We start from the raw sequence: 27832 nt of genomic DNA, 5'->3' as shown, positions 1-27832 counted from the left end.
ACATACCTATATCTCAATATGCATTGCACATAAATATTAAATATAAAATATTTGGAAAAAAATGAACAATTAAAACAAAACAACATGGAATTACTGTTCGCATAAGGTTTATTTATCGAACGATGTAATTCTTTTATTTATTTTGCTTATCGGATAAAAATAGATCAGCAAACTCCATTGGTTTGCATTTTTAACATGCGATTCTTATTTTCTTTCAAGTTTTAGATTGGATCATTGATTTTAAGTTATTATGCTCGTGAATACTAAATTTAATTTATCTTAGATCAAGTATACAAATGATTATTAAATTATATTAAAATTATCTTTTTAATTGATAAAATTATAAAAATCATTAATTTTATTAAACGTTTACAAAATGACCACTATATAATATAGAATAATGATAAATTTTAATAAATTTAAAGATATTTTTAATAATTCGATAAATTTAATAAAATTTAATGTTTATTTTATAATCATTTGAAAAGTTTAATGATTATTTTATAATTTTCAAAATTTTCAATGATAAAAATTATGTTAACTTAATGACAATTTATGTACTTTATCCTTTATCTGGTATTAGGGTAAAATTCTCTAATTGAATAGATTAATAAACCAATTAGCCAACGTTGCAAATGCAAATGTAATTAATAATAAAAATCTTAAGGGCTACTTTTGTTTTTGTAGTAGACTCAATTTATCATATTTGTCCCTATATATTTTCGCATCAATTTAACAATCTAAGTTGTTTAGAGGCATCATCCTAGCCCTCGAAGTCCATTGACCGTTTTGACTAACAGAACCGTTAGTCTTTTACGTCTGTTGATTAAAGGATTATGTTAAAATATTTACTAAACACAACAATTAGAAAAAAAAATCTCAAAATCTTATTATTTATTTCAGTAAGATGAATGAATTATGTTAAAATTTTAGAGATTTTTTTCTAATTGTTGTGTTTAGTAAATATTTTATTATTTATTATTTAATAAATATCACATCATCATCAAGTCATATCAGTAATATTGGTTGACGTAAAAATTGTCGCGTATACAGACACAAAATATTAACGGCTCTGCTAGTCAAAACAAACTTCGAATGTTAGGATGATGTCCTTAAACAATTTTAAAGACTAAAATGATGTGGAAATACCATGTGAATAAAAATGATAAATTAAATCCATCCGTAAAGCATAAAATAACCCTTTTTGAATGGCTACTCATTTATAAGACAGAGTTGGAAACTTCTAAGTTGCGTGTGAGTGGTATGGTTGATATTGGAGTTTATTAATGGTTTGGGACAACACTTGCTTTCAAATGGTATTTTTTTTTTTTTATCTGATTTTATGGGTTGCGTTGGTTTTCTTATTATGAATATTAATGATTTGATGGGTTGCGTTGCTTTCAAACATTTATTTTTAGGGTTGAGTTTTAGTTTGAGGTTTTTTTAATAAATTTTATTTTGGGGAGAGGAAATTTTGTTATTAATGAATATTGAATCTACGTCCTTCATAAAAGAATAAATGTTAACTTCGAGTTTTTAATCATCGATTTCAGAAATTGTTGACTTTTAATTTGAGTTTATAAATGTTTAAGAATATAGTTTTATACTCGGATATGATTTATTTAATTATTTAAATATAAATTTAAAGAGTAAGTCATTTATTGTTAGATATTAGTTATGAATTGTAAATCGTATTTTCCATAAAATTTATAATCAATTTAAGGTCGTTTTTTATGTTAAAAAAATTGAGAAACAACTATCAAAGTATAAATTGATTAATCTGTTTTTATTATCAAAAGAGTGACAACAATTATAAATTAGAACACCAGTTTTATTTATTACAGATGCAAACTCGCCATTCACGTGACAAAATATAATTTTAAAAAAAATCTTGAAAGAAATGACAAGAGGAAATGAAATGGAAAGAAAGAGTGGTGCTGGCTTAGTTTGGTCGAGTACAATCCCGTCGAATTTCGCCTTGATTTCCCGTCAGAACCCCAACTCGGCCTAGATTGGTCATTGCAGACACGAAAGCCTGGTTAAAAGCGGCGTTGCTCGATGCGAAAAGGTTGACAGTGTTTCTCGACCTCCGATCCGAAAATAGTACCTGATCGGAGGTGAAGAGACCCATTCCTCTCTGAAGATTCTTGTAGTAGACATTGTCGAATGTTCGAGGTGTGTTCGGGTCCATGTTGATGGCGATTCTGGGGTCGACATTTCTTGGACACATTTGTCAAGTTGCATAGCGTATTGAAAGTTGAGTGTCGGGTCGACAGGGTTTGTAGGACTGAAGTTGTAGATCCTATTGGAGAAACGACCGCAATGGGCGAATCCTAAGGTGTGTGCACCTGGCCAAAACACATTTCCACCAAAATCAAATCGTTACGGATTTATTTGCAATAATGATTATATTTGATAGAGCATTATTTCTTCTTATATTTTTGGATTCAAATAATTACTTCTGCGTGCTGTATTGAAAATTACCTGACAATGCGATCATATCTGTCTGAGAGAGACCGTGTTTGGCAAACATAGAATTGAGCTGGTCTAAGTTGAAATTAGGGTGAGGAAGCTGCCCTTGAACACTGGCTTTTGTGGATGTCCTGCCATCACGTCTTCCCAATTCCACCGTGTAAAACGGTCCTCCGGTCTAAATTATTGGAGTTAATTAATTTTCTTGATTCCATACTTTTAGTTTTGACAATGAACTAATTATTATATATAAATACGAATATATGTAGAAAGAATGTGTTAAACAAGATACCAATTGTACGACATCTCTAGTGGCGAGAGCTAAGATGTCTGCACAAGAAACTTTGTTTCTGCACTGAGGATTACTATCAACAGCCGCCTTTGCTTTGATCACCGTGTCGAATCCATCTCCGGCTAAGGATATATCATCCGGATGATCCTTCTCCGCGTTACCATTTGCCGATGCCAGCAATACCGATGCATCACAACCCTATGAATATAAAGTAACATTTGTTGATGTTCATAGGTGACAATAACATCTCTATTAAGTCTGCGATCACGATAAACTAAATTAAAAGAACACCTTCTAACAAAGTCATAAATTCACATACATGAACAAAGCAATCATGGAAGAAGAGTCGAAGAGTCCCGGGAGCAGTCACGAAGGTTTGCCGGAACTTCTGTTAAACCGCAGATCGGACAATCGACTCAACATTGGGACATGTTGTCCTATAGAAGTTTGGTGTGAGCTTAGTGGTCTGAGCAGAAATGGTAGTTAAGAGGAGAGGAAGAAGAAGCAATGAGACAACAATTTTGTTTGTGTTTTCCATGACTGGCTAACGGTTCTTACAAACTATTTTTTATGCCCCTTTGAATAAAGTTGTATGTATTTATAAAAGAGAATATTAGCCAATAAAGCTCCGGCAGAGCTGAACAAATACACTCTGGCGGTTGATAAATGCCAACCCTTTGAACAAATTATTATATCTCACGTTCTCTTACGACCTTAATAAGAAAAAAAATCTATTTACCAAAATAAGATTACAGTGAACAAAATGGAATGGAAGCATTACCAAGAAGAGAAATCAAACTATTTACGGTTCTTAAGATTTCTTTCTATGAATCTTAAAGATGTTCGTTTCAAAAAAATATACAAGTTTTGTGCTAATTTTTAAATAAGTCTCTTAAAATATTTTATAATAAGGTTCAATTTATCAAATTTGAAAATATGAGGGATCTACGATATCTTTTTATCAAAATTCATCATAGAAAACGATTAAAGATACTGTCAAAATCTTCATTTATAATTTTCTTTGTCATTTTCCCAAGAACCAAACGAAAGTTTGTTTTTTCTTCGAATGACAATATCGTTAGAGTACAAAAATTATATATGGACTAACTTAAATGACATTTATGTGTGGCCGTTCAAATTTTTGGAACCATGTAACGTGTCACAGGCCACACTTATACATGAACGGACCTGATATTGGATAAAATCAAATCTTTCTTAGAAAGTTTTTATTATTTTTAAAAAATAACATGTTAGGTTAAATTGAGCTAGAGAATATATTGGATATGGATGAATGTAGAATAATATGTTTTTGTTTTAAAGATGACGAGGAAATATTATTTTATTAGCATTTAAACATTTTAATTTTTAAAATGATATTAGTATAAATATTATTTATGAATTATTATTTCATATATCAATATATAGAACTATTCTATAAAAGATTTGTTATATATGACAATGTAACAAACATTATCCATAGCAAACTTAATTTAGTGCATCCACCGAATTTCCCAGCTGTATACGACTGTAATGTTATATCCATAGCAAACTATAGTGGCTGGGAAGAAAATAATTATATATGCATAGCATGTCAACCAGCATATTTAACTGAATTTAGGGTTTTATGATTTGGGGTGTTTATTGAGCGAGTCGATTATGAGTTAAGCAGTGTTTCATTCGTGCTCGTTAAAAAAATTTATTGCTCGACTTAACTCGTTACTCATTAAGCTTGTTAAAATTTTGCCTGACTCGTGCTCATTAAAAAAACTTGTTGCTCGTTAAGCTTTCCAAAAATTTTACCTTATTTTTTTAACTATAGGTAAAATATACTAATACTATATAGTGTTTAATATAAACCTAAATTAATAAATTTAACCCAAAAAATATCAAAAGAGTGTATGAAGAAATTTTGAAGTCTAAACTCCAAAGTAATAATTCACAAATATATTAAAATAATGAATAGGGTTTAGTTTTCGAGTGTAGTAAAATATTAATTAATAATTTAATAATTTTTTTGTTTATTAGAAAATTAATAGATTATCAATTTATCAACTACTAAAAAATTATATAAAAAAAATTAACGAGCTGCTCGCAAATTTATGAGTCGAGTTAGACTTTGTTCGACTTAACTCGTTAAGATCTCGAGTTCGAATCGAGTCAATCCAAATCAATTTTTTATCAAACTTTGACCGAGTCGAATTCAAGCTGCTTACGAACTGCTAAATTCATTAAACACCCCTATTCATGACTTTAATTCTCGACTTTAATTCTCAATGTTATTATCATATTATATATTTATCCAAGTTGCATTGGAACAATAATAAAGCTATTAGACTTCAATTGTTATATCCTGTTCAATGAATATTATGAACAATAATTCTCACATGGTTAGCGGTATTTGTAAACCGTGTTTTCATTATATTAAACATTCATTATCGCTACTTCTCTGGCATATACTATGTGATGCGTTGACCACAACATAAGTTCACTTGATATTATTCCATTTAAACTAAAATCATCAATAAATATTTAAAAATAGATTAGTTCACTTGATATTAATCTACTTTAAATTAATAAAAGTTTAAATATATTATTTTTATTGATGTATCTAAACATTATAAAATATTATTATATCTCCAGAAAAGATCCTTTGAAAATAATTAAATCTTCACCAATAAAGATCTTCTAAAGATTGCACCTTTTGAGCAGAGCCTCTAGAGTTTTTCGAAGACACTAAACTTGTAACATCCCAAAACAGGGTTAGTGATTAAAATGCAAATTATGAAAACTTTGTATTTAATTTCGAAATAAGTTAAAAGTTTAGGGACTTAATTGGAAATATTTTGAAGGATGATTTAGTAAAGATTGGAAGAAAGAATGGTAAAATGGTCATTTGACAAGAAAGATTTTTATCTTTCTTTTGTAGGCTATATAACACGTGGGAAATGAAGGAAAAAGTCTCCAGAAAACTCTCCCTTCTTCTTTCTCTTCAACATGAGAGCCAAAGCAAAGGTGAGTTTCCTTATTAGTTATTTATTTTTTGAATTTAAGGTTATTTTATGATCCTTAGGTGATACTTAAGCATAAGGAAAGCTTAAGTTAGCTTTAAATCAAAGAATGAAATAGTTAGGAGAGATTAAAGTTAAAGAGTTTTTAAATGAAATCTTGAAGAAGAGTTGATAAGATAAATTGGAGGCTAAATTTGACTTGTCAATGGTTGAATTAAGAGATATGAAGTGATAGAATTGAATTTAGAACAAGTAGAAAATTTGGTATGATTATTGAATTCCATATGGAGGATGAGATTTTGAGGTTAAAGATGTGATAAATGAGTATAAGTAAGTTTAAGCATGTGTATGTAAGTTAAGAATATGAAAAGGGATCATATATGAAGTATTTGAGATGAAATGAAGTAATTTTTGGGCTTAATAAGTGAATTCTAGGCAAGGGGTATCGATACTCATTCATCAGGTACCGATACCTCAAGAGTAAATATCACGAAGATATTGAAAGGGTATTGATACCTTAAGGATGGTATCAATACCCCCTTGAAATGAAAAATTATCGAATGTAATTTGGGTATTGATACCTAGGCAGTGTACCGATACCTCAGTTAAGGGAAGTATCGATACCCTACGGGGGGTATCGATACCTACTTTAAATAGAAAATGAATTTCGCCTTTCTTTTAGTTTAAGAAATGAAGGATTAAAGTATGCTATTTAGAATACTGATATGTATAAATGTATGATTATGTAGACATCGAGCGTAAGCAACGACTGAAAGGTTAGAATTGATCAAGATGAGAAAGTAAGAAATATGAGTAATTAATAGCAAGTGAGGCACATGTGAGTGCATACTAGTTGTAAATGATGTGTATGGAAAAAAGACTTGCGATGAGGCTAATTCCAATATTTGATTGCATAAATATATGAATGTTAGTATATGTGGTTGATATGACTATTATGTATGCATGAATACATGGATATATTCATAGAGGTTATATGTTATTTGGTGTGATAAGGATATATAAATAGTTATATGATAACATGGTATAAATTATATGAATTAAATCTAAGTGATTAAATGAAAAATGAGAATAGAATATAAGTTAAGAGATATTGACATAAATTAGTATACAAATGTGTCAAATAAGCTATATAGGAAATTTGATATGTTTAAGTGGATTATGAGACTTTACCAGCATATTATGTGATATACTGGATAAGAAACTAGGAGTTTATATGTTGTATGATCTAACAAAAGATATGTAAATATAAGTTTATATGAATACAAGAAGTGTTATATGAAATGTGACCAAGCGATATGAATGTGATATGTGAACATAAGTGACTAATTGACATGAGTTATGTGACCATATGAAAGCAAGAGCATGTGATATGAAATACATGATAAGAGGATATGAGACTCTAAGTGAGTATTACATGATATATGTGATAAGAGTATATGATATGAATATGTAAAAGTGTGATAACATAAATAATAATGCCCATGTTATGTTTTATGAGAGCTAGAGGTATAGTTGGCATGCCAAGATTCGAGGGTTACCTATGTCTTCCGAGACATATGGACAGTTACCTATGTTTTCGGAACATATGAATAGGTCTTCGGGACATAGATTTCATATGCCACTTACTGGATTGTTTACGAGCTGTGGTGACAGCATAGTGCACAACCTCTATGTACTCGTATATATATAGTTCTCAAAAGTGTACATGGGCTAAATAAAGAAATAACATACATAAATTTTGTATTATGTTATACGCTTTGTTTGTGGAAGGTATAGTATGAAGTGTTTCAAAGATTTAGATCAAATTATATGTTCTAAATGGATTAATGATCATAACAATGACAATAATGTGACTAGAATAGTGATGATATGTGTACAAGTATATATATTTGGTTATATGAACTTGAATATGATGTTTGTATTATATTATGATTTGAATTGTGAAATGTCCATGCATTATTGAGTATATAGAGTTCATATTATACGTGTTTATATGCCTCACTAAGTCATAGACTTAGCGTGTGAGTGTTTCACACATAGGTTCCGGAAAGCGATAAGAGAATGAAAGAGGAGCAAGACAGATCAGATTCTCCCTTCCTCAGATCAGATCAGAAATATAGTTGAGTATATGTATTTTGTTATATAGAGTGTAGTTGGCATGTAGTCTAAAGATGTAAATTGTATAATCTCTGATATGTTTTGTAAACCAATTGATTTTAAATGAATAAAAAGTAATCATTTTCTTGAATTGTGAATTTGACTGTTATTTATTCTGTAAAAGAAAAATGTTTGAAAAGTTAATGTGACACCTCAAACTCGATTGAATGTACGGGTTGGGGTGTTATATTTAATGGTATCAGAGCTAAGGTTTAGCCGATTCTAGGCTTAAACCAAAGGTAAAAGAGTTTTAAAAGGTGTGCATGCCAACTCAAAGTGAAAATTTCTGATCTGATAGTGTAAGGAGGGTGTTGTCTTGCTAATAGAATTAGATTATTATGTTATAATAGAAGTATGATAATGAGAGCTTCGAAAGAAATGAGAGGTGATATACATGATGATGATAGCAATTCACCTGCCCAGGCCAAGCAGATGAAGAGTGAACACCTCAGGAAGTGCCTCGTAAGATCAAAGGTTAATTTTAGAAAGTTAAAATCATATCAGAATAGTGATAGAAGGTCTTCACTGTTGTTAATCGAAAAAGTGATATGGAGTAGTTTTGTTATTACGTGAATAAGATAGAATATGTTGAACAAGTGTCACCATAAGGACGTTAAAAGATCAAATGATGTAGTGATAATTTGTAGAAGAGTTCAAGAATAAGTGCATTAGTGACAAGCGTATAAGATATATAAATCCAGAGCTTATCAGTTTGAAACAAAGAGATAATATTGTGTATAAGCAAGAGTGTGGATATGATAAGAGTTGGTATTCTAGATGGAAAGAGTTAACGTTGGCTAACAAGATTATGTGATGAAAAAATGTATTGGAGTTATAAGATTTTAAGATATTGTCAGGTTAAGATAACCAAATATGAAGTGGATCTGGATACAAGGTAAGGATTAATAAGAAGAGTTTAAGAATGGTATATCAATGATCAGTTTATAAGAAAAAGGAAGTTAGAATGTTGAATTTGAACAACGAAAACTACATGGTGTATGAGAATAAAGGTGGATTTAATAAGTTAAGTAAACTATTGTCGAGATGATTCCGATTGGAAAGGATGTATATGATTGGTTGATTAGGGCTTGTGCCCTAGATTGAACAGTTGCTATTGACTAGTTGTAATGGTAAGATGATAGAGTTGTAATATGTGAAAAAGATATAAGGTTAAGTTAATCAAGTATGATGTGGATTTGGATATGTGTATAGGGATTTATGTATCCAAAAGAAGCTAAAGATAGTAGTATAATATGTATATTGTAAACAGAATAAGGATTTTGTATAAGAACAAGATTTTTAGGCAATTCATATATTATAAGAGTTATGAAGAGGTAATAAAGAGGGGTAATCAAGGATAAGTATAAGTGATATGAAAAGAGTATGAGAACACGGGTGAAACATATGGTTAAGTTATGCTATAAGGGGATTTTGATTATGAAAGGATAAATGGATAAGGAAAATAAAAAGATAGTGTTTAAAGGATCAAGGGTGACAAGAATTATGGAGGAGTATACTATAAGTTTGACACAGAAATAAGAAAAGTATGTAAGGTTGTATAAAGAGATTTTTTGATTTTGGTAAATGTGTGTTTTAATCATATATGATGAAGGTTTAAGGTTATATTTCTTGGTCAAGTAGACATAGTCAGAGGAATAATGATAAGTGCTTATTTTAGTTAATATTTTACTTTTAAATTACTCTTTAATCATTGATTTTTGTCTCTTATTTGTTCATTTTAATTCATTTTCTGTATAGGACGTAAGATTTTGGAAATTGCACAAAAAGGACACAATTCTGCAGATTTTTCATTTTCGGAATCAAAGCTGGCTGGAATTCGGATTTGGATTAAACTCAAGTTTAGGATAATATTTTAAACATTATATTTTATCTTTGTATTTTAGTTTAAATAGGTTTTTAGTATTTTAATTAAGTTTTAGGATATTATTTTTATATTTTATATTTGTTTTAGGTATTTTAGTTTAAATAGGTTTTAGTATTTATTAGGATTTTAAATATTATATTATTTTTAGGTATTTTAGTTTAAATAGTTTTAAGTGTTTTAATTAGGATTTAAGATGTTTTAGCTTGTTTTTAGGAATTTGAAGGCTATAAATACCCTCTAAAGGTGAGCCTAGAAACATATATCTCTCCTTTGAGAATAAAATCTTATTTTTCTCTCTAGCTTTCTCTCTATTTTTCGCATACTTTTCTATTATGCTAAGTATGACTTTGGTTATGCTTAGCTAATTTTCTTTCAAGCCGAAGGCTAAAGCGAATGCTCAATTCCAAACGTGAGAATTGTAACGTACTTAAATCGCTTCAGATTTTCTCTCTGTTTTCTGAGCTTACTTTTCAAATCAGAACGATTTCGACATTGGTCCGGATATTGTTATGGTTAACGTTTGAAGAAGGATTTTCTTATTGAAACATATTCAACTTCCCGAGAACACACTTAGCAAAATTGTTTGCTAAGAGGAAACTGAGATCAGAATCAGTTCTTATTGAAACGACACAATCCGAGTTGGCAGTGAAGAATTGTTCTTGTAAGCTAACGTGAATCTTGAAGTAAAAATCTGTTTCGATGATCCGAGGAATTTGAGGCGAAGTTGAAGTCTAAGGCTGCTTTCACAATAAGTTTCTCTTTATCTCAATCAATTTAATTTACTTATTTACTTATTTTTCTTTTATTTAATTCTTATTTTTTATTTTAAAAACAACTTTAAAAATCCCCCTTTTATATTTATTACTATTAATATTTATTATTTTATTATTTCCCTTTTTATTTATTATTATCTATTTTATTTAATTAAATCTTTTCAACTTTATCTGGAACTCTATCTCTTCATAAAATTAAGAAACAGTTTTACAAAATCACAAAAACCATAGTCCCTGTGGATCGGCCCTGCTTCTCTATACTACCTTTTCCTTTCTATTTAATTAAGAAGCTAGAATTATTTTGATAACAAAACGACAGTTATCAAATAAATAATGATTTATAGGTATTAAGGAATTTCAAAATATAGTTGAAGTATTATATATTCTTTTGATCAAGTTATCAATAACAAACATGTTATTTGGAAGGATTAAAGGTTGAGTTATTATTGTAAGTCAATTAGAGATTGACGAATGAAATCAATTGATTTACGATCTTGAGTGATAAGAATGAATGTTACTGTTTATATAATCAGTGACATGATATAAATTTTCAATGGTTAAAAACTAAGTGTACAATAGAAGAAGAGAAAAGATAGAAATGGATTGGGTTCTTTGGAAATTGAAGGCAAATTATTGATTGCAATTGTGAAGGAATAAGGTAGGGAAAGAAACATGAGAACATTAGAAGATATATTCTTAGTAAGGTGTTCAGTGAAAATTCGAGGATGAATTTTCCTAAAAGGAGGGGAGATTTGTAACATCCCAAATCATGGCTAATGACTAAAATGAAAATTCTAAAAACTGTGTTTAATTTTGAAATAAGTTAAAAGTTTAGGGACTTAATTAGAAATTTTTGTGAAGGATGGTTTAGTAAATATTGGAAGAAATAAGGGTAGAATGATCATTTGACAAGAAAGATTTTTATCTTTCTTTTGTAGGCTATATAACACGTGGGAAATGAAGGAAAAAGTCTCCAGAAAACTCTCCCTTTTTCTTCTTTCTCTTCACCGTGAGAGCCAAAGAAAAGGTGCCATTGTTAGTTATTTATTTGTTGAATTTAAAGTTATTTTATGATCCTTAGGTGACACTTAAGCTTAAGGAAAGCTTAAGTTAGCTTTAAAAAAAAGAATGAAAGAGTTAGGAGAGATTAAAGTTAAAGAGTTTTTAAATGAAATCTTGAAGAAGAGTTGATAAGATAAATTGGAGGCTAAATTTGACTTTCAAAGGTTCAATTAAGAAATATGAAGTGATAGAATTGAATTTAGAACAAGTAGAAAATTTGGTATGATTTTTGAATTCTATATGGAGGATGAGATTTTGAGGTTAAATATGTGATAAATGAGTATAAGTAAGTTTAAGCATGTGTATGTAAGTTAAGAATATGAAAGGGGATGATATATGAAGTATTTGAGATAAAATGAAGTAATTTTCGGTCTTAACAAGTGAATTCTGGGCAAAGGGTATCAATACTCATTCATCAGGTACCGATACCTCAAGAGTAAATTGCAGGAAGATATTCAAAGGTATCGATACCTTAAGGATGGTATTGATACCCCCTTGAAATGAAAAATTATCGAATGTAATTTGGGTATCAATACCTAGGCAGTGTATCGATACCTCAGTTAAGGGAAGTATCGATACCCTATGGAGGGTACTGATACCTACTTTAAATAGAAAATGAATTTCGCCTTTCTTTTAGTTTAAGAAATGAATGATTAAAGTATGTTATTTATAATATTGATATGTATAAATGTATGATTATGCAGACATCGAGCGTAAGCAAGTTCTGGAACGACTGAATGGTTAGAATTGATCAAGAGGAGAAAGTAAGCCATAGGAGTAATTGATAGCAAGTGAGGCACAAGTAGTGCATGCTAGTTGTAAATGATGTGTATGGAAATAAGACTCGCGATGAGTCTAATTCCAATATTTGATTACATAAATATATGAATGTTAGTATATGTGGTTGATATGACTATTATGTATGCATGAATACATGGATAGATTCATAGAGGTTATATGTTATTTGGTGCGATAAGGATATATAAATAGTTATATGATAACAAGGTATAAATTATATGAATTAAATCTAAGTGATTAAATGAAAAATGAGAATAGAATATAAGTTGAGAGATATTGACATAAATTAGTATACAAATGTGTCAAATAAGCTATATATGAAAGTTGATATGTTTACGTGGATTATAAGACTTTACCAGCATATTATATGATATACTGGATAAGAAACTAGGAGTTTATATGTTGTATGACCTGACAAGAGATATGTGAATATAAGTTTATATGAATACAAGAAGTGTTTTATGAAATGTGACCATGCGATATGAATGTGATATGTGAAATAAATGACTAATTGACATGAGCTATGTGACCATATGAAAGCAAGAGCATGTGATATGAAATACATGATAAGTGGATATGAGATTCTAAGTGAGTATTACACTATATATGTGATAAGAAGCCATGAGCTTATATGTGTATAAGATATGAATATGTGAAAATATGATAACATAAATAATAATGCCCATGTTATGTGTTATGAGAGCTAGAGGTATAGTTGGCATACCAAGAGTTGAGGGTTACCCATGTCTTCCGAGACATATGGATAGTTTACCTATGTCCTTCGGGACATATAGACAGTTACCTATTTTCTTCGAAACTTATGGATAGGTCCTTTGGGACACATATTTCATATGCCACTTAGTGGATTGTTTATGAGCTGTGGTGACATCATAGTGCACAACCTCTATGTACTCGTATATCTATAGTTCTCAAAAGTGTACATGGGCTAAATAAAGAAATAACATACATAAATTTTGTATGATGTTATACATTTTGTTTGTGAAAGGTATAGTATGATGTGTTTCAAAGATTTAGATCAAATTATATGTTCTAAATGGATTAATGATAGTAACAATGACAATAATGTGACTAGAATAATGATGATATGTGTACAAGTATATATATTTGGTTATATGAACTTGAATATGATGTTTGAATTATATTAGATTTGAATTGTGAAATGTTCGTGTATTTTTTAGTATATAGAGTTCATATTATACGTGTTTATATGCTTCACTAAGTCATAGGCTTAGCGTGTGAGTGTTTCACACGTAGGTTCCAGAAGTGAGAAGGGAAGGGAAGAGAGCAAGACATGTCAGATTATCCCTTCCATAAATCAGATCAGAAATGTAGTTGAGTATATGTATTTTGTTATATAGAGTGTAGTTGGCATGTAGTCTAAAGATGAAAATTGTATAAGCTCTGATATGTTTTGTAAACCAATTGATTTTAAATGAATAAAAAGTAATCATTTTCTTGAATTGTGAATTTAACTTTTATTTATTCTGTAAAAGAAAAATGTTTGAAAAGTCAATGTGACACCTCTGACTCGTGTCCGGGTGGGGTACGAGTTGGGGTTGTTATAATACTATTTTAGGAACCATCCTCCACCAGGATCATTCTCCATAATCTATACTCCTCAACCTTTGATGTGACCTTTGACTGTGCCAAATCTGATAGTTAACAGTAATATATGTATAGTCTTCCAAGCTATTAATATGTATGATGACCTTAGGACTGACCAATTGTAAAAGGATCAACATAAAAGCCCATTGGACAAACTTATCGAACAAACTTGGTATAGGACTTTCTCTCTTTTCTCGCTCACTCACCTACATAGTTCATCTTCTTCCACCTTCATTTCTTTCCTCACGCAAATCAATCCTGACTCACAATCGAGTCTTTACCGACTATGACTCTTTGTCCAAATCAAAAGGGGTAATCACCAACGACCGATGAGACAAACTTGTTCCCATCAATAATTAGTACGGTGAGCATTGACAACTTCTGACTTAAAAGAAATCAGTTTAGAATGAACCCCTAAAAAAAGCGATTAAATCAACTCCCTTCTTCTCAAAATCCTTCCAGCTCACCTAATTTTCCTGACCAATAACAACAAAATGCTTATAATATGTCATATTTTAGATTCTACCAATCTTTTATGGTGCATATGACCAGTTTAGAAAATATGTATGCTAATATTATCCTCATTCGTCACATCAACAAAATCTAAATTCTTATGGCTCAAAAACCAACAAATTCAGATTCTCCAAAATGAGTTATAAAACTTGCATGCATAGTTTCAAGCTTACCAAGAGGCCCATTTACAATTGTAGCAATAGAGCCAACAACAAGAAGAGTCCATTCAAAAGACTCTCTAGTATTTGTTTAGCTCTCAACCTGAAGGTGTTAGAAAAAAGTAGAAGAGGAAGAAAGAGCTTTCAACAAAAAGGAGTGTTGCCAACAAGAGCAAATTGGTTCTCACTTAACTAACCATGATGCTCGAGTCCCCCTTGTAGAGTTTGGCCCTCAAAGAGATAATAATAAGTATGCCTATTCTCATCAATTCAATACAAGGGGAATGGAGAAGATAGATTATGGACGTATAGAAGAATATTGAAAACCTTAGAACCTCTAACAATTCTGGGGTTGATTGGTGATAACTCCGTAATAAGGCTACTTTTAAGGCCTTTTTCATTTAAGTTATTGTTTGTCTAAGGGTTCTTATAGGTCATTTTAGATTCATGTAGTTTCATATAGTTGCATTTATGGTGGTTATGTTATTTTACTTTTTTTAAGGTGTTATATGGTGGGAAAAGTGTGGTTGGCTAGTAATGTGTAGGAAACAAGGAGCATAGGGAAAGCTGAGGAGAATACCACAGCATCACATGTTGCTGAAGCAAACTTCAATGCCTTGGTATTTCTGGCGTAGAAAAGGACAAAAAATATTTTCACAAGAGGACAGTTATCAAAGTACGTGTCTGTTGCTTGTAACCTCATGAAGGGATCTATTACCACCTATAGAGATAAACTTCATGCCCAAGGAATGAATTTTGGGGTATGATGGGTATTTTGAGTGCAAAATTACCTAAGAATACCCTTAGATATTTTATTTATAAGGACACCTCACAAGAGAGAGGGGGATTCTAAAAAAGGAGGACGGTTACCAAGATAAAAAAGTCATAATCTTCTCCATCATTTTTCTTTCTCCATTTTTAGTTGTGTTCCTCCATTGGTAAAGCTCGAGGAAGTGGCGTAAGCATCCGATAAGGGCTCATGCTATAGTTGTTCATGGTGGTTTGAGGAAGCGTCGGCCGTGTACACCGAGTGTTTTCTTCTCCAACCTTTGCTCCATTGTTAAAGTTTTAAAACTTATTTGGGTTGTTTGGTTGAATGAACGATTGAGTATACTCTATGGTTTATTCAAACCCCACCATGAACTAAACTATATTTGATGGGGTTCATTTGATGGATATTTGAAAACTTTATTTTAATGGTTGATGAATGTTTATCTTTTGATTTTACTTGTTTTGTTTATGTGTGCTTCATCTTCTAAGATTGTAGGAGGAATGAAAGTGTCATTTTCTTAGATGAAGACTAGGTGTTCGAGAGAAATCTAGTCACTAATTCTTAAGTGTTCGAGAGAAACTTAGGAAGGATTAACATAAGCAATGTGATATAGTTAATTACTAATTCCTTAGTACTTGAGAGAGACTAAGCTGGGATTTCAACGACTAAGAGGGGTAATGCGTCATCAATAGTATAGGTTGCCATAGTTGAGATTGAGAGGGGATACTATGGCATTCTATTATGTTAGGTTCTTATGACTAGAGATAGCGAGAACACTTTTAGCAAACTCGGTCAAACAAGTAAAACATTAGTCGACTAAGTCAACTAGAGATATAATGTTTCAGCTCCTTGAGTAACTTCCCACCAATCATTTCCGAAGTAGTTTCCCATGTGAGGATTATCAAGTTATTTCATTTATTTATTGTTTTTACCATTTTACATTGCCTCAACATTTTCACCATTTTCATCATTATAAATTGTTCACTTGCCACGACATTGCTCAATCCATTTCGAAGCATCATTAATGTATATAAATCATTTTTATACTTAGATAAATTAGTATAGTGATGTGGTCAAACTTATAATTTCCACCAATCCCTGTGGAGATGATACTCACTCATCATTATATTACTTGTGCGATTGTGTATGCTTGCACATCATTTACGTGTAATTTTATAGTACTCACAACATGCAACAATTGGTTTACGACGAAGCATAGCCCTCCCATGTCTCATATAATGGCTAATTCCTATCCTCCGCACTTTAAGATGCCAAAGGAGCTCTACAATGAAACTAGAGACCTCACGAAAAACTTGCCTTGGTACAAGAATTATATGGATAACTTGTCTTGATACTCTCCATATGAGAGTGAAGAACTAGTATAACTCTATGCCCGAGACAACTAAAGTAGACTTCAAGCAATTGTCGCTGTGAGAAAGCAACCATAGAGGCTGAGAGTGATGAAAGGCCAGTGACGGTGAAAGTAGAAGAAATAATTATTTTAATGAAGAGAGCAAATAAGGAGAAAACGTAATATTTCACTAAATGAATAGAAAGAATTACAAATGCTACATTTAGTCTATTATATTGATATGCTTAAATAGCCCATAAACAACTCTAACAAAGTAATTGAATTATAAGTACCTAACAAAATAACAAATGGTAACAAATTCTGGTAACACTCTAATATTCACTCTACTTCTTCAACCTTTTAATCTTCTTCAAAATGAACTTGCTATTAGAGAGTTGATCAAACAAAGAACGCAAACTTAATAAGCTGGAATTTAACCGTCTTGATGAACAATTTTACCGAAAAAATTCTCTTCCACCTAAAAACATCTTCTTTCTTCAACTTTCCTCGGCTTTTCTTCTTCTTTTTTTCAAGAGTTATTTTTCATCTTCACTGTTTTTCCTCTTCACTTATTGGGACTTTCTTTTTGTTGGAAGCAAGGCAGTTAAGCTACGAGCTCCTGGATGCAATCTGAAGCCTCTCTTGGGAAAGAAAACATCCTATTTTGTATGGTTAAGGAATGCAAGGCTGTTAAACTCTTAACCCTCCCTAGAGATTTTCTGCCATTGACATTTACCTGTAATGATTTCAAGTTAAGTGTATTCCTTGGAGAAGAAGTAACAAGTGATGAAAAATAATCTATGAATACCTCAAAACTACTGTATATTTGAGAACCGAACGAAAAATGCATAAACAATGAAACAGTAGATGCACCAACTTAATTCAGGAGTATGAACCACTCAATGGTCAACTTTGAATCAAACCATCAATAATTTGTAGCAGCAAACCACAATACAAACGAATAACTCAAGCAGTAGTGAACTAAAGCAACCAAATATTAACTAAATAGCAGCTAAAACAAAAAAAATTGACATCTACAACAAACTCCATTGAAAAACCATTATGTTGCGTATGCAAACTATTCCAAAATATAGAGGTCTTGGCACTAGTGCAGGCAGTAAACATTCTGTTGATTGTATTCCAAAAAACACTTAGAGAAGCAGTATGAATTAAATTGGTCTGAGTATCGAGAGTCATCTTGAAACCAGGCTCGGTCAAGCAATTCAACAAACAGATGATAAGCGCAAGCGAAAAGAAATATTCACACAACAAACAGAAACCAATCTGAGCAACACAACATTAACGACGACAAAGCAATCACGATAGAGCCAACAAACTCTATGCAGTGGAAGAAAATGAAGTCATGATCGTTTGGCGAATGATACCATGTGAGAAAGCATCCATGGAGGCTGAGAGTGATGAAAAGTAGGTGACGATGAAAGTAGAAGCAGTAATTATTTTAGTGAAGATAGCAAATATAGAGAAAACGTAATATTTCACTAAATTAATAGAAAGAATTACAAAGGCTACATTTAGTCCATTACATTAATATGCTTATATAGCCTACAAACAACACTCTAACAAAGTAACTGAATTATAACTACCTAACAAAATAACAAATGGTAACCAATTTTGTTAACACTCTAATAGTCGCAAATGTTTGCTGGTTAGTTCTTGGGCAATATAATAGTTTACCACCCACCGACCAATATTTTTAGTGTGGTTCAGAAATAAAGTGAGCTCATACGGGACTACACAAGAAAATTTACCAATGCAACACATTAAGTCTGAAATCTAATGGACAAATGAGTGGTCTCCCCATACGTCAATGGCCTTTGACACAATCCTCTAAGGTATGCCCTAATGGATAACAGGTCAACAAGAATCAACCAGCTGTATGATATGGCCAGCAAGCATGTCAAAGTCAAGGAAATAGGTTTTACAGCAAGTATATGCCAGAGTTCAACCCCTCTGTAAGATGCCTCACAAAGCCACCAAACCAAGAGATATCCTTATTCCCCCCCCCCCCAATTTCTATGACTCCTTAAGGGTGAAGCAAGGATCAGAAGGTTCTTCCTTTTTAAGCAGCAGAATAGGCCACAAGAGCAAGTCAAATCATCATCGGTAGGTTAATGTAGCTAACTAACAAGAAAGCGGGCTATTCGAGGCATACATAAATTACACAACCATCAATGCATCCTTATTAGAGATTCTCTGCCAAATGGGGTATTCATGCATTTTGGAGCCTCTACCGCCTATACAATCAGACCCTTGACGTAATAACTCCCAATACTGTCAATACGATAATGAAAGAGGGAATGAGATGGAGTGAGGTGTGTACTGGAAGTACAATGTGGTGGAAGTAGTAAAGAATGATGCATTGAAACGATTTATACGGAGGGGTAAGTATCAAAATGAGGTTTAGCCGGAGGAACATCGAGAAATACATGCTCAACGAATCGTCGATTAATCCTCGATAATCACTAACAAAAGGTATGGGCTAGAACCTCCTTTAATATTATGTAGTTCTAACATGTAATGGAGTGGAAAGCCCCTATCATAGTCTTCTAGATAGCTTCCCATCAAATATGGGTCACAACAACCTATTAATAAATTATGTGGATCTATCCTATGATGTTAGGAACTACCCTCATTGGGATCGACCAAATCGCTACCTGGCTCAGGTATTCTAAAACCACCTCCTTAGCTTAGTATGTAAAGCTTGAATAACTAATACATACAAGTATTGGGGGTTTGGTGCATCTATTTAAGTTTTGTTTCTAGGTACATCTCTAAGTACAAGTAATGGGGATGCCTCTCCTTTTGGCTTAGAGCTTTGAGTTGCCTCCACTTTAAATATTGAGATGCTTCTAATCTTTTCTAGGCTTAAATTTCGTTATCACCATCGACTAGTCAAAAGTGTTGAGATGCCTCTAAACGCGGAGATGCCTTTACATGCTATAAACACTAATTTTTTCATTTTATTTTTAAAAATTATTATTATTATTATTATTAAAATTATTATTATTATTATTATTATTATTATATTATTATTATTATTATTATTAAAATAAATAATTACAAGCCCAAATCTCAGAGGCCCAATCCAATCCAAAACCGGCCCAATAGAAACCCTAAACCCATTTAGGGTTCCTACTAGGGTTTCTAACCCTAACGCCACCGCCGCCTTATCAAAGCTTCCAGCCGCCTCTGCCACGCCACCTCACTGCCGACGCTACTACCACGACGCCACCTTCAACCGAAGCCTCCAAAAGGCCAGCTGCCCCTCCACACGTTGAGCTCTATGGTGAGTCACCACCATAGCTATGGTGACTCGCCTAGGCATCCCTTCTTGGGATCGGTCCGATGAGCGTCTCGGTGATGGCTATAAAAGCCATCGACCACCTGCAAGGAGAGACGGATAACAACCAACGGCAGACAGAGACCAAACCATAGCAAAGACAGACGACAGCAAACGGGAACAACCTCGATAGCCACCACAACAGCAAACAAAAAAGAAAGAGAGAATAAACGGGGAAGAAACTTACCATCGAGGAGCTTCCACGAGCCACCGGAGAACCAAAATGTTGAAGGGAACTATCCTAGATCTACGACGTTTGGTAAGCTTTTACGTTAAAACAACCTTAGATCGGGCTTTAGGGTAAACAGAGCGTCGATTTGGGGGTATTTTGTAAAATTCCGGCCATTGCCGGCGCCGGAGCAAGGCAGTCGGCCGATGACTGGGCTCTCTCCGGCCGGAGGCTTTAGAGAGAAGGAAGAGTAAATCTCTCCTAGAGAGAGAAGGAAAAAAAGAAATGAAAGTTTAGGCCTAAAATGGCCTGTTTGGGGTATATAAATCCCTCCCCAAACGACACCGTTTTAGGGAGGGACCCTTGCGTAATTTTACATACGGGTAAACCCCTTTTCGCAACCCTTAAAGTTTGTAAACTTCCAATTTGGTTACTAAAATCAAACGTTATACGTTTTAATTATATCTTTTAATTTTGTTTTATTATGATTTAGTCACTAAAATATATTTATAAACCTTTTAATTCGGTTTTTCAATTTTATTAATTTATGTTTTAATCCTTGCTGTATAAATATATATATTTAAGGTAAAAAACCAAATTTAGTACCTTAGGTTTTAATATTTTTATTTTAATCACTAGTTATTAATTAAGGCTAAATTACGCTATTATTGCTTATATTTTTATGATAATTCAAATTAGGACATTAATTTATATATTTTACATTTTAATCCCTAATATTTTGAAAATTTTTATTTAATATATTTTGCATTTTAATTTTTTAATTTTAATTTCTTTTTTTGATCATTATTTATTTGCAATTTTATTTTATTATTACTTTTGATATATTTAAATTATTACTTTCGTTATTATTTTATTATTATTTTCATCTTAGTCATATATATATATATATATATATATGTTTAAATAATAATATTTATTTATTTTTTAATATTAAGAAAGGGTAGTCTTAATATAACTAGATGTCATATTCTGTTATTTAAAAAAATATTATAAAAATTATATATATTTTATTTTATTTTATTTAAATTATTTTTAGGAAAAATTATCACATTTTCAATATTTATTTATTTTTTAATATTAAGAAAGGGCAGCCTATATAATATATATCTACTTATATGTTATCTACTTAGTTTATTTTTTTAGGAAAATTATTATATTATTATTATTATTATTTATTTATTTATATTAAAGAAAATACAGTCTTAAAGAAACTAGATGTCATTTTCTGATATTTTTAAATAAATAAATGTCCTATTTACAAAACCCTATATATATATATATATAATATTTTCCTTAGAAATATTAGATTAAATTTGAAATAACACGATTGTAAATTAAATTCACATTTGAATTTTTAAATTCTATTATTAGAGACAATTTATAATCGACAGAGACCAATTTAGGGCGTTGTGGGGGTGCTAATCCTTCTCCAAACGTAACCGACCATGAATCCCTCTTTATTATTAAAAAGAATGAATTTTTGGTTAAACGTAGACCAATTTATCTTTTAACTGATGTTTTCTTAAAAACTCTTTAAAATGTGATTTTTAGGTATTTGACCAATCTGACCAAAAAGGTCGATGGTGACTCCCAAAACATTTCAATAAAAACCATTTATCCACATTATTTTTCCTGCCAAGTAAAAATTCGTGCCGGCGAAAACTGGTTACGACAGCTTGGCGACTCTGCTAGGGACCCTGGTCAACCTAAGTCGATTATATATTGTCTTTATAGTTAGGAATTTGAAAATTCAATTTTATTTAATTTTTTATTCTGTTGATTTCTTTCAATTTATTTTATACTCTTGTATATTAATGTTTAATTGCTTTTTAGATATTAATTTTGTGTGAACATTTCTCCTCACACACAACACTTGCATTTCATAAACATAAGCTCTATACTCGAGCTCTTTTACCTTTTTAGTGGGAGTGAAAGTGACGTCTTCGTGAGAATTTATTCTCCGTGTTAGACCTAGCAAGTAACTTTTGGGGTTTATATGCTCTAGGTCTTCGTGAGAATTTATTCTTCGTGTTAGGCATAGAGAAATGTGTCCCCACGAATTGAACTCGATTCGCGTAAGTCTATAATGGACTAGGATTGAAGGTTTGGCAGCCCAATGGGGCACCAACAAGGACAGTTCGAGTATCGTTACTCTTAGAACCGAAACCCTGCATATAATAAACCCTAGAAATTCTCCCGATCTAAAACCATGCCGAAACTTTGTCCAAAATAGGTGTACACAAAGGAGAAATAAGTTCTAACTTTTGTTTTTTTAAGTTATTTTATTTTATTTTATTTTCTTCTAAATAAATGCTTGCGAACTAGTGATCATGCGGTTAGGTTAATTTTTCCAAACAAAGCATGGAACTAGAAAGCATGAGTTTAGGATATATTATATACCATGATAGATAGAATATTTTCTTTCCATTAATTGGTACTAACCATTTTATTTTTTTCTTATTTTATTTTTATACATTTTATTTTGTTCTAATTTATTTATATTGATTTCTTTTGTCTGCATTGCATGATCATGGCATAACAAAAGATGTTGATTTGAAAGACTGTTAATCAAATTGGAAAGTTTTCATAAATGGACAAAAAGTTTTATGATCAAGCAAACTATAACGCAACCAAGGAATGGCATCCTGGGGGAACTACGAAGATAGAGGAGAGCTATACGCCCAAAGATCGTATGCCCATTGAAGAGCAAATGAGATACGAGAAATAAGAGAGCATATGTCCAAGATGATGGGTAGAATGTCTGTTTTGGCCAAAGGAAAAGAGATTCCTGCACAAAAAGAGAGAGAGGTCAATGAACATAACCCTGCAACCTCATATATAAAAGGAACTTTGGATCTTAACCAATTTGAAAAATTACAGACAGTCATCATTCGTATTCACAAATTGTCTGGAGATACCAAAGAAATGGTGACAACTGTAAAAGCTCCCAGAGATGAGAATAAATCATGTAATCTAAAATCATCAAAGTTTAGTTTGCTCCCGATGTCTAAAACTCAGGTTCAATCCAAGACAAAAGGCGGATCTCATTTTGATGCCATCCCTATATCATAAAAAGAGTTATATGAGAAGCTACTTGAAGTGCGAGAAGTGGTTCCATACTACATAAAATCGTTCCAACCTCCGTATCCGAATTGGTATTACATCAATGTTTATTGTGAATATCATGTCGGAGCTCAAGGACATACCATTGAGAATTGTCTTGCCTACAAACGTCGAGTCCAAAGTCTTTTGGATCATGGAACCTTACAATTTATGATAAATGATCGACCTAGTTTGGTAACTGAAGGTCCTGCTAGATTAATACCAAAAGTGGTTAAAGGTAATAACAATATCTATAGGGGCGTCCAGAAGGAAGAATATTTGCTGAGGTTTTAGGCTCAAATACGTCATTTAAAGATTGAAAATGATAAATTGAGCACCAAAATGGAAACCATGCAGGAAGATTTCCAGAAGGTCAAGTAAGCCTTTCAAAATACTGGCATAGGAAACACCCCAGAAGAGTGGATAACAGGGGTCACCAAACTGGAAAAAAACTGCAACATACATGAAGATCGAGCCAAGAAGTTTTCTCATGATTTAAGAGTTACAGAAGAAATACGTAATACCTCTGTCATTGAAGTCAAAAAATGTCAAGCCAAAAATTAAATGTTGAATAGTGCTATGACCAACATGGAAGCATCATATTAGATCCATCAGCTTGAGATCGATACTAAATTAAAATCCACTATGGCCAAGAACAAGACATTGAAGAAATGTTAAGATGATTATGGGGATCTTGTACGAGAACTTTTTGGACACAAAGATTCCCTCACAAGAAAAAATGAACAATATTGTTTACAACTCCGAGAGTTGACACAGAAGATTAAGAAAAAAGACAATATCAGGAAGGAAGTTGATTTTCAAACAAGTAATGTGGCTCATAAGCTGGTAGACTTAGCTGGCTTCATGAGATAATTAAGACATATTGATAACTCCACACCTGAGCATGAGTGGAAGTTAATTTGGCTTTTAAGGAAAATAGAGAAATTAGGAGTGAAAGCTATCCCCTACATGTAAATGTTTTGTTTGATGCACCGAAACTTTTGTGTTCAATTAAATCTGTTTTAAGATGATCACTCTTGAGTAACACCTTTTCATACATACATTTGCATTTCACATCTTTGAATTTATATTTTCATTTACATTTTCATTTTATGTTTGTTTTTGCATTGCACAGTTTGCATTTTTATTTTTGCATTTATGCATTTTCGCATTTACATTACATTTTTTATTTATTTAAGTATTGTTATATACATTAATTATAAAACATGTAAATAATTCATGAAAGGTTTTTGTAACAGTAAAATCGAGATCATTCATTCATATTACTGTACCATCATCATGAAAACAATTGAGCAATCTTTTGAAAGACTACAAGATCAGTGGCCAGAACAATTGACATGGTTACCTCAAGATACAAGGAAAGAAGCATCGGATTCAGTACCAGATGGATCAAATCAAATTATTCAGGAGATGGCATCTGATAAAGAAGAGATAATTGATAAAGAGCAACAATGCTATCAGATTAATGAGTCGAGACAGATAATATACCCTGGGGCATCCCACTCGAACCCAAAGAATAGCCTCATTAATTATTCACAATATGAGGAGAGATTCAAGAAGGTGAATGAAGCAATCAAAAATATAAAAGATGTTAATACCCACCACAAAGAATTAGAAGCAAGAGAGCTCAGCTTGGTTCCAGATTTGGTTATTCCCCATGAATTCAAAATGCCAGATTTTGAGAAATATGATGGCACCAAGTGTCCCCTAATCCACCTAAGAATGTTTTGCAAAAAAATGGAAGTATATTTAAATTCTGATGATTTGTTAATTCACTCTTTTCATGATAGCCATGTTGGCCCAGCAATAGTATAGTACAATCATTTGAATCAAGAACAGATCAAGAGATGGGTTGATCTAGCTAATGCATTTTTGGGACAATATCGGTATGTTAAAGGCTTAGCTCCAACACGTATGTATCTTTAAGGGGTAAAAATGGAAGCCGATGAAGGGTTTAAAAAGTATGCCTTAAGATGGAGAGGAGTGGCAGCACAAGTTCAACCTCCAATGTTAGAAGAAAAAATATCACATATGTTTCATAATTCCCTTCCCGCTCCTTTCTTTGAGTAAATGTTGGAAAATACGACAAAGGAATTCGAGAATTTATTGATAAATGCAGAATTAATTGAAAATGTGATCAATAAAGGAAAATTAAAAGTTACATCCAAGAGCCCAACGGATCAAAAAGCAAAAGCCGATTATGTGAATGAATGTCGTATCCTGAGTCCCCGCAATTACAAAAGAAAAGGAGCAAGTAGTTATTCGGATCGACCAAAGAAAGTCATGCGATCAAGAAATACTTTGGAGGTGTTCCAAACTTCCATTTCAGACTTGTACCCTCATTTGATTAAAGGTCAAAACATCATACCAAGACCAATGAAAGTATTACCAAATCCTTCTGCTCATAGCTATGATTAAGATAGTGTTTGTGATTTCCACTTGGGGGTATCTAGGCACTCTACAGGCAATTGTAGGCCACTGTTAAAATAAATAGAGACGCTCGTTAACAAGGGAGTCTTGACACAAGAAATGATCAAGAAATGGGGGGCAAATAAGGATGAAAATCATAGACCAAATACACATCCAACATTCGAGGAATGATAGAGCAAGCTAAATAAACAAGTGGAAGTTGTTATCTACCACTGTAGTACTTTATATTTTTAACATCTTGTTTGAACATGTTTTTGTTCCTTTCTCTGTCTTGTTGTGATAAATAAATTTTTGTTGCTTTTATGGTTATGAGCAAGGAATTAAATTTTAATCTTGAAATTTTTTAGTATCAAGTAGATTAAATATTCTTTTACAAGAATTATAGATCTTTGGCAAGTGGTAAAATTATACTTTCAATATCCTATCCAATTCCAATTACTTGCCTACTTAAAACCAAATTTTGACTCCATAAATATCTGAGATTCTGAAGTAATGTCTCTACCCTTTTTTTGAGACACCAAATGTAAATGTTTACCTTCTTGGGTAAAGTTGATTGTTGATTGGTTCATTACCTTCCATCATATAAACAACTTCAAAAGTCACACCTTTGTCCTTCCATATACAAAACCATCATAAACCAAAAGACCTCAAAAGAACCAAACTTTCAATTATCCATGAATCTTCCTACAAGAAGAGACGAGATGAGGCATCATGGATCAACATGTCAAAAAGAATTTTGAGTAATTAGGGCATGCTCGAAGCAAGAAGAAAAAAAATAAGGGGATTGATTTAAATAATTATGTCATGCATTAATTACATTGTTTTCATGTAAATAAAGTTAATCTTGAATATTCATCCCCCTGGGGATACCTATTTTTACAAAAACTTATGTGTGTGAGATAATAAACGGCTTTGTTTCATTTATCTTTTCAAAAATAAATATATCCTTTGTTGTCCCCATTTGAGCCTATAATATTTTTCTTCTGATTCAACCCTAACCAAGGATCACCCTCCACACTGGGGGGACAAAGTGAAGGACATCTGCTCGTATGAGTGAAGATCATCAATCCAGATTTCGTTACACAGAAGTAAGTCATGGTGAAATAAAGTGAGAAATATCAAGATACCACAAGGTAGATCAAATACAAAGTGCTTGGAGATCAATCCATTCAAGAATAAAAAAAGAATTTCCAAAATACAAGAGGAAAAAGAGGTGCTCAAAGCAATTGAATTCCTATACTCGTTCATCAAAGAAAAAAAAAGGAAAAAAGGAAAAAATTAAATCAAGATGGGTGACTCATTGAGCCTCAAGTTACAAGGTTGATCAAGTGCAATTAGTTCAAAGATTCATATTCAACAAGAAGCGCAAGAAATGCTGGAAATATAAGAAAATGGAAATGAACCCAAAATTACCAATCTAAAGGGATCCAAAAGAAGAATGACAAATAGCAAAGCAGATCCAAGTCAAGCAAGGCAAGATTGAAGGCATCAGAATGAATTGATCCTTGGTTCAAATACCCTTAAACACTTGTTTGGGCCTTTTTATCCCTTTCTTTCGTAACCATGAGCCCTGACCTACGTTACGTACCTGAAAAGTCCATTCTAATCATACATGGATTTCTATGTGAAAGAGACTATCTTCAGTTTTCATTCCGCCTCTCAAGATTGATTTTTATTTGCAAAAATCAGTTTTTAAAATCTTTAATGCATGATATGAAAAATGATAAAAGGGGGGTTCAAGACGTAAAATTTCTAAATAACATCTTGAAACCAAAGGAGGATTCGAGTCGAAAACCTAAAAAGGTGGCTCGAATATTGAATGGTGCAACAACGACATAAG

At 32.0% G+C, this 27832-nt stretch overlaps 1 pseudogene; it reads right to left on the bottom strand.

Moving 5' to 3' along the window:
* Positions 1–1813: 1813 nt before the first annotated feature.
* LOC120203087 lies at positions 1814–3340 on the bottom strand (annotated as a pseudogene).
* Between the last annotated feature and the right edge of the window lie 24492 nt (positions 3341–27832).

This window comes from Hibiscus syriacus, unplaced genomic scaffold (genome assembly GCF_006381635.1).
Source record: "Hibiscus syriacus cultivar Baekdansim isolate YM2019G1 unplaced genomic scaffold, ASM638163v2 tig00009023_pilon, whole genome shotgun sequence".
Classification (NCBI taxonomy): Eukaryota; Viridiplantae; Streptophyta; class Magnoliopsida; order Malvales; family Malvaceae; genus Hibiscus; species Hibiscus syriacus.
Note: the sequence above shows the minus strand (reverse complement) of the source record. Positions and strands in the feature narration are given on the sequence as shown.